The following is a 12,409-nucleotide window of genomic DNA, read 5'->3' as shown; positions in this document are numbered from 1 at the left end:
TTGCTTGCTTGCTTGCTTGCTTGCTTGCTTGCTTGCTTGCTTGCCTGTGCTTGGCTCCATATGCATGACCTCTTGTCTCGGGAGCAGTGCTATTTATGCTGGCCTGGATTTTCACATAAACACAGGCAATCAAGACAATCCCACTTAGATGTGCCCACAGGCCAATCTGATGTAGACCATCCCTCACTGAGATTCCTTTCCCATGTGATCCTGGGTTATGTCAAGTTGACAATTAAAACTAACTGTCACAAACTGTATATACAATTCATTTGTGTTTTGCACAAATATTATATTGAATTCGAACATAAGCTAGAATTAATGACATCTCTAAAATGAGGAAAATAAACATCTATTAAATTAACTTATTGTCACCTCACATAAACTGTCAGATGACTTAAACTTAAAAGCTGCTTTTGTTGGATCATAGAGTTGCAGTTTCTGAAAGGACAAAAGCTCAGCGGCTTTGTGTGCCCTGTGTCTGGGCTACATCTGCAACAACAGCTTGCCTTACATTTCCCAGGTCACATAGCTCACCCACAGCCAAAGGTCTTAAAAAGGAAGCTCGCCAAAGCAACTTCATTATGACGCTCTGGGCCAAGACTCTTCTTCTCAGAGCTTCTCAGAGCTTCCTAACATTAAAGAGGATGGGCGTTCAGCTTCTTCCCAGCCAACGCTCTCCTCCTGCAAGGACACAGCTCCAGCTTTGTTGCCAGTGGAGAGTTACTGATTCTGCTGCCTTCACACCAGGGTTTCTGAAAGAGACAGCAAGGAAGAAAGTGTTTTGAAAAGACAAGAAAATAGCCATAAGCTTGTACTAACCCCTCAAAACCCACCAAAGTCCAACATAAGCAGGTTTGTAGCGCTCCAGTAGTCTTGGAAAGCTTCACCATGGCCACACAAGATGAAGGAAGACAGGGACATTGTCACAGATTTGAAGACACTAAGGAGCAACAGAGTGTAAGGCTAACATTCAAGTCTAGGGTGAATCTTAAATCAGAAAATAAGACGTTAGTGGGACATAAAGAAATGGAACCAAACTCAGTAGTTTCTATCATTGTCCCTGCTGGTTTTCATTTGGCTGACTGTATCCTGACTACATTTAGTGTTTACATTATGAGAAACTGGATGAAACTCCAGAATTCTACACGACATTTATAACTCTCCTCTACAGTCTCAGACTAACTCTAGGATATTTGAGACATAAGAATAGAGGGAGGGAGAGAAGAACACAGGAGGAGATTGGACCCATCCTACATCCAAGCGTGACTCCTAAAATGAAGCCCCGCTGTGGGAAGGGTGGGTAGCCAGCTGCTGTGGTGCTGGGAAGGATTCCCTCCCCACTAATCACTTTCTCAATGAACAGACAGGAAGTGACTCTTCTCCTGGGGCTGTGTAGGATGGCCACTCTCCCCGGGGCCTTTAAACTCCTGCCACAGAGCAGATGTCTCAAAACAGACTAATTGTTGAGCGCTCTTCCCTTTTCCCAATCAGGATAAAATTGTCCAGATGAGAGAATGACTCAGAGGCCACATTTGGGAGAGTATTCACTCACCTGCAAAGGGCTCTATTAGTTTGTAGATAGTATTTTCTCTCAACAGGAACTCCACCTTGAGGAATAAGTACCTGCAAATGCCCTTCTGGGGTAGCATGTTCCTAAGCTCCCAATGTGCACTCATAATATAACCAGAATTATCTCCAGCTTATTGCCATTACAAGTTACAATTATCCCTCTACCAAGCTCTTTTGAAGGATCTTTGCTGCTTAAAACCTTCTATTTAAATAGTTACTGGCAATTACGCAGGTATGACCCGAACAGACATCAGGAAGCTATCTATTTACCTCCTAACAAGCTAGAACAACCAGCCTGAAATATTCAAAACTTTTCTTCTCCACACCTCACATGGTCCACCCTTGTTGATGGTCAGTGGTTGGAGAGTCTATGTGAGCCTTTAACAATCTGCCCACTGTTTTCTTTCTTGAGTCTGGCACAATAGATGTGACTATAATGAATATGCAGGACACAAGAAAGCCTGAAACCCATACCAGAGTTAGCCTACTAGATTAATAGCTAAGCTGCAATACTGGGCCCCATCCAGTAACCCAAGAGAGACACCAAAAATGGTGTCATTGATCAGTAGCATAAGCAGTACCATTAGTAAAAGGAAGAAACATTAGCACCCATTGAGCTAAGGCCATGTTGCAGCCACCCACCGTATTAAACACCATCTGAGGGACATGAACTCCTGAAACTCTCCCCCTCCAATCATGCAGTAATTATGAACATCATCTAATCATATGAGTGAGGTCATCTCAGACCTACAAAATGTAACAAATGAGCAGCGCTGCACTGACCCCAGCATCACCAGCCTTAACTATGACATGGTACCAGGCATGGTTTTTGTTGATTGAAATCGAAATGTTCCATGTGTACCTACCTGCCATCCAGTTGCCATAATGATCTGGCCTCTGGAAGATGCTTTCTGGCAGACCAAAGTGCCTAGGAAGCATTCTGGGCTTCCTTCATTTGCTTCACATGACCTCGGTAGACAGCTTGCTTGAACCCAGGCCCTCTTCAGACCCTGGAGACTTAGTTCTGCCCAAACTGCTACTTTTGAAGACCTGTATTCACACAGCTGTCTCAGAACCTGTAGTCAGATGTAACTGGCCTCTCCAGGGCATCAAAGGTAAGTTCTCACAACACATGACAATGACTTGCAGGGACAATGTTTCTATTTGCACAACTGTTCCATGAGTGTCCCTCCAAGTCCTTTCTGACTAACATGGATACAGGAAAGAGGGACTGTCTTTGTTCTCTTGATCCCAAGTTCCAAGGGTTATAAGTCTGCTCCATTCTCTTTCTTCTTTTGCTTCATATCTATTAAATCAACATATTTTGTTGGTCTGCCTTCATAATGTTTCCTTAGTTTAGCATTTATTGACAGCTTTATTTATGGGATAATTTATTTGTGATGTAAGGCTGAATGGTGGCTTTTTGCTGGAAATTATTTAAAGCTAAGCATTATAATCTTGTGATGATTTGAATGAAAATGGCCCTCGTAGGCCCATAGGGAGTAGCACTTGTAGAAGGTGTGGCCTTGCTGAAGTACATGTGGCTTTGTTGGAGGAAGTTTGCCACTGGAGGTGGGATTTGAGGTCTCAGAAGATCAAACCAGGGCCAGTGTCTCACTCTCTTCATGTTTCCCTTCCACCTGGGTGTAGAGTTCTCAGCTCCTTCTCCAGCACCGTGTCCTGCATGCTGCCATGCTTCCTGCCATGACATAATGGACTAAACCTCTGAACTGTAAGTCGACCCCAATTAAATGTTTCCTTTGTAAGAGTTGCCATGATCATGGTATCTCTTCACAGGAAGAGAAACTAAGACATATCATAAATGCAAAAGTATTCCAAAGTAAATCTGTTACTTTTCCACTCTTGGCACCGTTTGAGGAAAGTAGCTAGCCTGTTGAAGACTTACAGTCATTCAATAAGCAGCATCAAGCACTGGACGTGTGAGGGAGGCCAACTCAGAGCGCATTCCACTGTTGCTGTGCTCACAGCTGTCGGAAGCCACCGGATGCTCCGCAGCAAGGACAGAGAACTATAAGGCTGAGCTCAGCAGAATGCCAGCCCACAGAATCACGAGTCAGCAAGGCAATCACTCTCAACTCTGCTTGTTTTGCAGCAATAGGAACTAATAGAGGCCTTGAGGATAATTTCGTTATGTGTAATTTATACAGGAAATGTGTAAGACTTAATCAAGTCCAGCAAGTGGCAGGGCCACAATTCATAGGGAGACAGATAGCAGTTTTAACAACTAGCTGTTCCACTACCAGTCTTTGTATAAAGTGTTAAGATCAAAAACTACCTCAAAGCGAGATTGTTTTCAATAAGATTCAATACACACTGTGATGAGTCACACCGTGGACCAGCACTAATGACAACACAGAATACTGCTACCCTCCTACAAACAGAAGTCTACCATTTATATAAGAAGAGAAGGTTCACCTTTGTGGAGTGTTACCAGGGACATGCACATTCTTAGTGTTTTGCACACTTTATATCACTTGCAGTTCAAACACTGGGAAGAGACTATCCATGATTCCTATTTAACGTCATTCCTTATTATCCGAGCTCCTCACTACACATTAGAAGAGAGGGTGCAACGTGCATGGATAAGCTGCTCAAGATCAGAGCTAATAAGTGACAAGGCTGTGATCTCAGACAAGGGAGTCTGACGTCCAAGGCCACGTTCCTCAAAACATTACACAGTCTGTCCCACAATGTGAATTTGGTTGACCAAAATTAGTTATAAAAATAATGTCAGGTTCCATTCTGGCCCCAGGAAAGATCACATAGTTACTGCTGTGGCATGTACATCTAGAAAATAACACAAGTGTCAACACTAAATTCTCCTGACCAATGGGATTACAGGGGGCTTTTATTTTCTTTGTATATTTCTGCATTTTCTGAAGAATTTTGGCAATGAAAGTTTTCAACTTTGTCTGTGGGAAATATATTATTATTATTTTGAAAAATTTCAGCATGTTTGTTAACTGTTAAGATAAGTGGGAAGGACCTAGGTACATAACTCAATGGAAAGAACATTCTGGGCTTGTGCAAGGCCCTGGGTCCAGAGAGCTGAGCTAAAATTAATTAATTAGCAATACTTTCTAACTGCATGAAGTTTCACATGACCACGTAAAGAAATGCAAGTTAAAACAATCAATTAAAGTAATAAGTCCACTAAAACAATTGTTTATCTTTGCAACAAATGGGCAGCTTTTAATGTTAGTTTTCAATGCTTGCTGGAGTCCTGTGAGAAGCTTGCCTGGGGCATGGGTGACACATCGTCTCTGGAATTACATTTAGCAATTTGTGTGAAGAAAGATTCCATACTATATGAAGCAATAACAAGGAAGTAGTGCTTAAGTCAATGAATCATGAAAAAATACAAATCCTAGCATAAGAAAATGGGGAGATGCTGTAATGCATGCACAACACAAGACAATGAGTGCAGCCATTAAGTCGTGCTCCTGAGAAACAGTTAATAGCATGCAGTTCCCATTTTACTTCACTGTATTTCTTAAAGAACAAAATATAATATGACAAAAGCAATATGATTCATATGTGAGTGTGTGCATGTGTGTGTGTGTGTGTGTGTGTGTGTGTGTGTGTGTGTGTGTGTGTGTGTGTGTAAATGGGGCAAAACTTTATATATTATCACTGAGTAGCGACTTTCCCGATCACTTCATGTGTGTTCAGCAGTCCCAAGCAATAGCAATCTCCTTCTGACTCCAGGACACACTGACACCAGGAAATCCTAAGAGGCATGGAGAGGTACAGGGAAAGGGTTTGGCTCTGGATCTTGCTCTGTCAGCCACTGCCCACTTTAGTCGTGGCCACCATGAGTGCAGCTGCTTGATCAGCACCCTCACAGTAAAGCTAAAGCTGGGGTGGCTTTGTTCTGTGCTGTGTTACATCACACAACACAGTGTCATGAAGTTAAGCTGCTCAGACCCAGCTTTAGCAGTATCAAGTTTTTTATAGATCACCAAGAAGAGGGTGTGAGGGAATTATAGATTTTTCAGAATATCACATGCATACTGGGTCTCCAAAGAAGGCGGGGGAAGTTGTAGCTAGTCTGTGTGAGGTTTATTTGTACCTATTTTTAAAAACCGTACTGGTCATATACTGCTTACTGCATACTGCTTGTGAGCTAAGACATCTGGAGCAAGATCTCCAAAGCTTAATATTATACATTGAATGTAACTTCGATAAACAAGTACCAACTAACTGGTATGTCTTACTTACCAAGGCTACCTGCCAGGAAGAGTCCAGGAGGCTTGCACACTTTCTGGGCTACAACTGACTCTGATACCACTGTTGTAAGTATATTTTTAATAAGTGTGCTAAAATTTTCAGCTTACCCAGCTAGCTTCCAAAGAATCGAGACTGGACCATTATATTTAACAAGCTTTAAGGGCACAACAACTGAGCAGTATTACTCTATTTTCATCTCTTAAAGTAATCTGGCTGCCTCCCAGTCAAAATCCCCTTATGGCTTTCTCTGCTGCAGCTGTTTTCTCATAGGGTCTCCTGAACTCTCATGGCTAATCCCTATTTCCTCCCTCTTCTGTCCCCTCCACTGGCTAGGAAGAAGTCCTGTCCTATTCTCTCCCCTGTTCAGTCATTGGCTAATCAGGTTTTATTGACAAATCAGAGAATAGATGGGGAATAAATGCTTACACAACATTGAGGCAGGAGATACTTAAAATAAGGACTGCAACCAGATATGGGGGTACAGAAATCAGCACTCGAACATTCTCCCTACTCACTGCTGCCATCTTCCCCATGAAAGGAAGCCAGCAAACCAGGATTGAAACTAACACAGACTTCAAATCCCAAACTGAATTTCAGCTTGTGACCTATGAATGTGACGATTCTTCCCATCTTCTCTCCATCGACTCTGAGTTGAGATCATTCGGGGGTGGGGGTGGAGAGTTATGTTAATGCTTGTAAATAATTCATACACATTAAATTAATTAAATTATTTAGTAGGCAAATCCATGGATACAGTAGCACTTTCTGATTTGGATCATAGTTAAATAAACCTTACGTTTGATGTAAACCATTTCTTAGTTCCCATTTGCTCACAGAGATGCAGAAAGTATGGCAGGGCATATGAGAAGAAATAGATCAGAAAGAAACGCCAGGCAGGATGGCTCAGTCTTTGACCCAGCACTTGTGAGGTAGAAGTAGGTGGATTCCCAGGAGGTCAAGTCCAACCTGGACTACATAGCAAGTTCCAGGCCAACAAGGCCTACACTGTGAGACCCTGTCTTTTAAAAAAAAGAAAAGAAAAGAAAAGAAAAGAAAAGAAAAGAAAAGAGAAGAGAAGAAAAGAAGAAAAGAAAAAAGTGGCATAGACCCAAAAGTGTTCTACAATTAACAGTGACACAAAAACACATGCCACAATGTCTGTCCTTGCTCTTGCCACCTTTACCTTATGAATCTACAGAGAATTTTTGAGTTGTTCCATTTAATGCCAAGTCAACACGATCATTATGCTACCTGGCCATGTCCTCAACAACCAGATGGTTTTTCTTTCTTTTTCTTTTTTTCAAGATTTAGTTAGTTAGTTATTTAGTTAGTTAGTTAGTTAGTTAGTTAGTTTATTTATATGAGTACACTGTAGTTGACTTCAGACACACCAAAAGAGGGCATCAGATCCCATTATTGTGAGCCACCAGGTGGCTGCTGGGAATTAAACTCAGGACCTCTGGAAGAGCAATCAGTGCTCTTAACCGCTGAGCCATCTCTCCAGCCCCTAGGAGGGCTTTTCAACACACTGATTTGCAAGATGCTTTCCTGATGACATCAGGAAAGTCAAGGAGTTCAGAGTCATGTTTAGGAGCTAATGAGTGAGTGAGTGAATGAACAAATGAATGAAGCCCATGGGCCAGAGGGCCAGCGGCAGTCTCTATTACACAATCTGCAACTCTCACCCTGAAAAATAATAAAGAAAAGTATCAAGTAAAGGGTGCTCAATTCTAATCTGTATAAATGAGAGGCATGGATCACAGGTAATACAGTCAATAAGTTATCATGGATCTGTCAGATAATAAGCAAAAAGCCAAGAAGTGTCCGTTGGGGAATAATTTGATCAATGGACAGAATCACATAAAGTACAACCAAGCACATTGACTTGAGCAATGATGGAGGGGATTGTTTAGAGTATGAACACATGTTGGGGTGGGCTACGTGTAACTGCATACGTGACGCCCACTGGAAGGCATTGGTACCCTCCCCTATCACCCTCTACCGTATTTCTCTGAGACAGGATCTCTCACTGACCCTAGAGCTCACGTTGTTCTTGTTTTCTCTGGCTGGGCTGGCAGCAGGCAAACCCAGCCATCTTCCCATCTCGCCCCTCTCAGTGCTGAGTAAACGGGTTTACACAGGACTCCCTCCATCTTGTTAGGTGGATGGTGTGATCCAGTCTCTATTCCTCAGGCTTATACACCAAACACACTTACTCACTAAGCCATTTCTCCAGCCCCAGTGATTGTTAATTTTAAGAAACCTCTCGGATTCAAACATGTAACCCCTTCTTCCCGTGACAGCAAGAAAGAAGTGAGAAGTTTGTGAGCAGAGGCAACAGGTTTGCCCTGAGCAGATGATGCACGCACCTGGAGGCAGATGTCCTGGAACAGACTGTGAGTATGTGTCAGCCTGTGGCAGATGCCTCGGTGCCTCCCCTGCTCTCAGCTCTGAAGCACAGGCCCTAATGATAACAGTCGTGCAGCAAGTATGGGGTGACCCCCTAAGTGCACAAGATGAAAGATGATGCAGATGCTGGCAACCCCAGCCCCTCAGGAGTAGTAGAAATGTATAGGAGGGGGATATTTTTAAATCATCACTTGGATGAGAATAAACTAAAGATTGACTTACACACTCGGATGGCTTTGTGCTGTTCTGTATGGTAACTCCTAGCCTTTTGAGCTACTTAAGTTTAACGTCTTGAAGTTAAGTAATATGTAAAATCCTGGCCCTTGGTTATGTTAGCTACATATTAAGTGCTAACAGACCACATGCTGCCGTAGTCATCACAAGAGTATACGGTTCTGTGGAGCACCGCAAGAACAGAGCAAGCTTAGTTATCAAAGAATATAAAGACTGTAAGGTTTATTTCACTTTAGAACAAATCCGACGCTAAGATCTTGATCTATCATCTGTAAAATTCTGGCCACCTTTCCCCAGAAGGAAAAAAAGGTCAGGACAATATGATCTCTGCTAATAAAAGAAACTTACACTCTCCCCAGCAAAGAGATCAACTCAAGCTCAGACGGAACGTGACATTAACAGCCTGAAAGAATGATGGAGAAAGAGAATGTGAAGCTAAACGTAGAGATCACTCTGCTCTGGACACTGCATGCCAAAACCGTTGTGTGCCTCCCGCCTGTTGTTCTCTTGACCTCTTGTAGAAAGCAATGCCCTAGAGAGAAAGTCTAGACATTAGGGAGTGTACATCCTGTTCTGCCTTCTCAGGAATACTCCAGTTTGAGTAGACATGGAAGCAACAGACAAACCCACGAAGGATGCACAAGTTCACCTTCTCTGTATGAACAGAACTGGCAGGAAGATATTTACAGTCAGTGACAAAGAGTCTGGCAAGCCCGGATCTGCAATGCAGAAGGTATCATGGTCTTGAGGTAAAATTCCTTGCAGAAGGGACTTTAGTCTTTTCGACTGATTGTGCTAGCCTGCCCACGTCATTTGGAGTGATGTATTCTACCTGGGGTCCACTGTTTTCATGCTAGCCACATCGAGCCTTCAAGGCAATACTTAGACTGATGATGAGGAAAGAGCTGAGCCAGCTGCCCCTGCTGATGAGACACAGACATCACGACGGACGGGCGGGGGTTGGGAAACCCTTAATCTGGGGTCCTCCTGCTAAGCTCCCTTGAATTTTACCCACAACTGAAGTACAATGAAAGAAGAGGCTTTAATGATCACGATAGTTGCTGTAATGGCGGACAGCTGTTGTAGCTGCTTCCGTCTGTCCCATTTAAGTCTGTGGACGCCAGAGAAACCACTATGGGCTTTCAGAATAGGTCATCCCACCGAGGCCTAACCAGGCAGTCCAGTTAGGGAAGGGGATCCAATGGCAGGCAACACAGTCAGAGACAGCCTTCTGTTTAGGGGACCCACATGAAGACAAATGTGGGGAGGCCTATGTCCAGCCCTGATGATGCTCTTTGGTGGTGGGTCAGTCTCTGTGAAACCCTATGGTCTCAGGTTAGTTGACAATGTAGGTGTCCTTGACCCCTATGGCTTGTTCAGTTCTACAAGTTCCCTCCTCCTCTTCCACAAGAATACCTGAGCTCCACCTGATGTTTGTCTGTGGGTCTCTGCATCTGTTTCTATTTGCTGCTTGGATGAAGCATCTCAGGAGAGAGTTTTGCTAGGCTCCTGTCTGTAAGCAAAGCAGAGTATCATTAATAGTGTCAGGAGTTTGTAGCAATGTTTTATATATAAGTCCAGCAGCAGGTTCTCTACCTGCCTCAATGCTTATCGCTCCCGAATGAAAGACACACAGACAGCCTTTATCTTTTTTTTTTTAATATTTTTATTAGGCATTTTCCTCATTTACATTTCCAATGCTATCCCAAAAGTCCCCCCATACCCTCCCCCCCACTCCCCTATCCACCCACTCCCACTTTTTGGCCCTGGCATTCCCCTGTATTGGGGCATATAAAGTTTGCAAGTTCAATGGGTCTCTCTTTCCAGTGATGGCTGACTAGGCCATCTTTTGATTCATATGCAGCTAGAGTCAAGAGCTCCGGGGTACTGGTTAGTTCATAATGTTGTTCCACCTATAGGGTTGCAGTACTTTCTTTAGCTCCTCCATTGGGGACCCTGTGATCCATCTAATAGCTGACTGTGAGCATCCACTTCTGTGTTTGCTAGGCCCAGGCATAGTCTCACAAGAGAGAGCTCTATCTGGGTTCTTTCAGCAAAATCTTGCTAGTGTGTGCAATGGTGTCAGCGTTTGGAAGCTGATTATGGGATGGATCCCCGGATATGGCAGTCTCTAGATGGTCCATCCTTTCATCTCAGCTCCAAACTTTGTCTCTGTAACTCCTTCCATGGGTGTTTTGTTCCCAATTCTAAGAAGGGGCAAAGTGTCCACACTTTGGTCTTCATTCTTCTTGAGTTTCATGCGTTTAGCAAATTGTATCTTATATCTTGGGTATCCTAAGTTTCTGGGCTAATATCCACTTATCAGTGAGTACATATTGTGTGAGTTCCTTTGTGATTGGGTTACCTCACTCAGGATGATGCCCTCCAGGTCCATCCATATGCCTAGGAATTTCATAAATTCATTCTTTTTAATAGTTGAGTAGTACTCCATTGTGTAAATGTACCACATTTTCTGTATCCATTCCTCTGTTGAGGGGCATCTGGGTTCTTTCCAGCTTCTGGCTATTATAAATAAGGCTGCTATGAACATAGTGGAGCATGTGTCCTTCTTACCGGTTTATCTTTTGATATGCTGTAAACTGTGCAACACTTGGGTCAGTTCCTAACCTCCATGTGGTTAATCCATCTTCCACTGATAAAATCTATATCTACTTTGGCTTCCCTGAACCCAGAGGACTGCCCAACTGGGCCACACTCTCCCAGCGCCTTCACATGCTGGCTATGCCTCCCTGTGACCCACTTTTCTCAGGCATGGTGTCTCTCCTCTTCTCCTTATCCCAGCATGGTGGATCTTCTTCCTCCTTCCTCTCTGTCTCAAGCCCAAGAATCCAAAAAGTCCTGCCTCTGTATGCCCTGCCCAATCATTGGCTGCTGGCATCTTTATTTACCAATCAGAACCAACTGGGGGCAGAGTCCCTCAGTGTCTTACATGCAGACTAAGCAGTTTTGGGGACCAAAATTAACATTATAATACTAGCAACATTGGGCCACGCCCCACTTCAGGGGTTGGCTCTCTGCCTTGGGATGGGTCTCAAGTTGGGCCAGTCATTGGTTGGCCATCCCTTCAGTCTCTGCTTCATCTTTATTTCTGTACATCTTGCAAGCAAGACAAATTTTAGGTTGAAGGTTTTGTGGGTGTGTCGATGTCCCCCTCCTTCCACTGGAAGTCCTGCCTGCCCATCTTCTTTATAGTATGACCACTTGAGACATTTGAGAAGTAAGAAAATGTTCCTTAACTACTTTAAGCACTTCCTGTATAGGTATAAAAGAGAAGGGGACCATTAAAATAGTCTTTCTAGACTCCTAATTTCCCATGGAGTCGGTATAAAAAAAAAAAAAATGAATTCACTGACCTAGAGAAATAATTCTCTCTCAATAATAATGGTCTTCATGATTTTGTAGAAGTATGTTTTTCTTGTTTTACTGAGACGATTGACAATTCATGTTTGTTTAAAGTGTACAATGTAATGTTCTGACACATATCCTGAAATAGTTTTCCCAGTTGAATGGATTATCACGTCTATCACCTCACATAGTAAAGAGAGAGCTTATGTGCTTAAAATCTGTGATAAGGACAAATACAGTCTGGGGTTTCATGGAAGGTGTAATAACTCTGTAGTATGTTATACCTTCTTCCAACTGCAAAGTCTCCACTGATGTCCTACTGAGCAGGGAACATTGCCCTTACCCATCCGTCCTCCCCACAGACTTAGGGGTTAATCTCCTTTCTTTGCTATTTGTTTGGAAATCTAACCATGAGCTTTATGGTTCACCAGGCAACTGCAGCTTTCTGCATTCACCACAGCATGGTCCTTGGGAATCTCTCTTAGAAGCATTTGGCCTGATTCCATCCCACTCCAAATACTTATGAATCACATTCCCCGTGCCTGTTCGGTCCATAGGACAACACAAACTCTGTGATCTC

At 43.2% G+C, this 12,409-nt stretch overlaps 2 long non-coding RNA genes across 8 annotated transcripts in view; one reads left to right on the top strand and one right to left on the bottom strand.

Annotated features, from left to right (window-relative positions):
• Window positions 1-268: 268 nt before the first annotated feature.
• LOC108167319 overlaps window positions 269-12,409 on the bottom strand; it is a 44,174-nt gene continuing 32,033 nt past the window's right edge. For 5 of the 7 annotated variants that reach the window (XR_001778589.2, XR_001778588.2, XR_001778591.2 and 2 more), the window contains one exon: window positions 9,396-9,976. This is a non-coding gene — a long non-coding RNA (uncharacterized LOC108167319). Of the gene's footprint in view, window positions 753-9,395; window positions 9,977-12,409 lie in introns of those variants that run through there. The other 2 variants (XR_001778590.2, XR_003947564.1) reach the window with 1 other exon arrangement.
• On the top strand, window positions 3,263-8,280 carry Gm29845. Its single transcript, XR_387790.3, has 3 exons — window positions 3,263-3,301; window positions 5,816-5,885; window positions 8,124-8,280. It is a non-coding gene; the product is annotated as a predicted gene, 29845 (long non-coding RNA).

The sequence above is a fragment of the Mus musculus genome, chromosome 8, assembly GCF_000001635.26.
Source record: "Mus musculus strain C57BL/6J chromosome 8, GRCm38.p6 C57BL/6J".
Lineage (NCBI taxonomy): Eukaryota > Metazoa > Chordata > Mammalia > Rodentia > Muridae > Mus > Mus musculus.
Note: the sequence above shows the minus strand (reverse complement) of the source record. Positions and strands in the feature narration are given on the sequence as shown.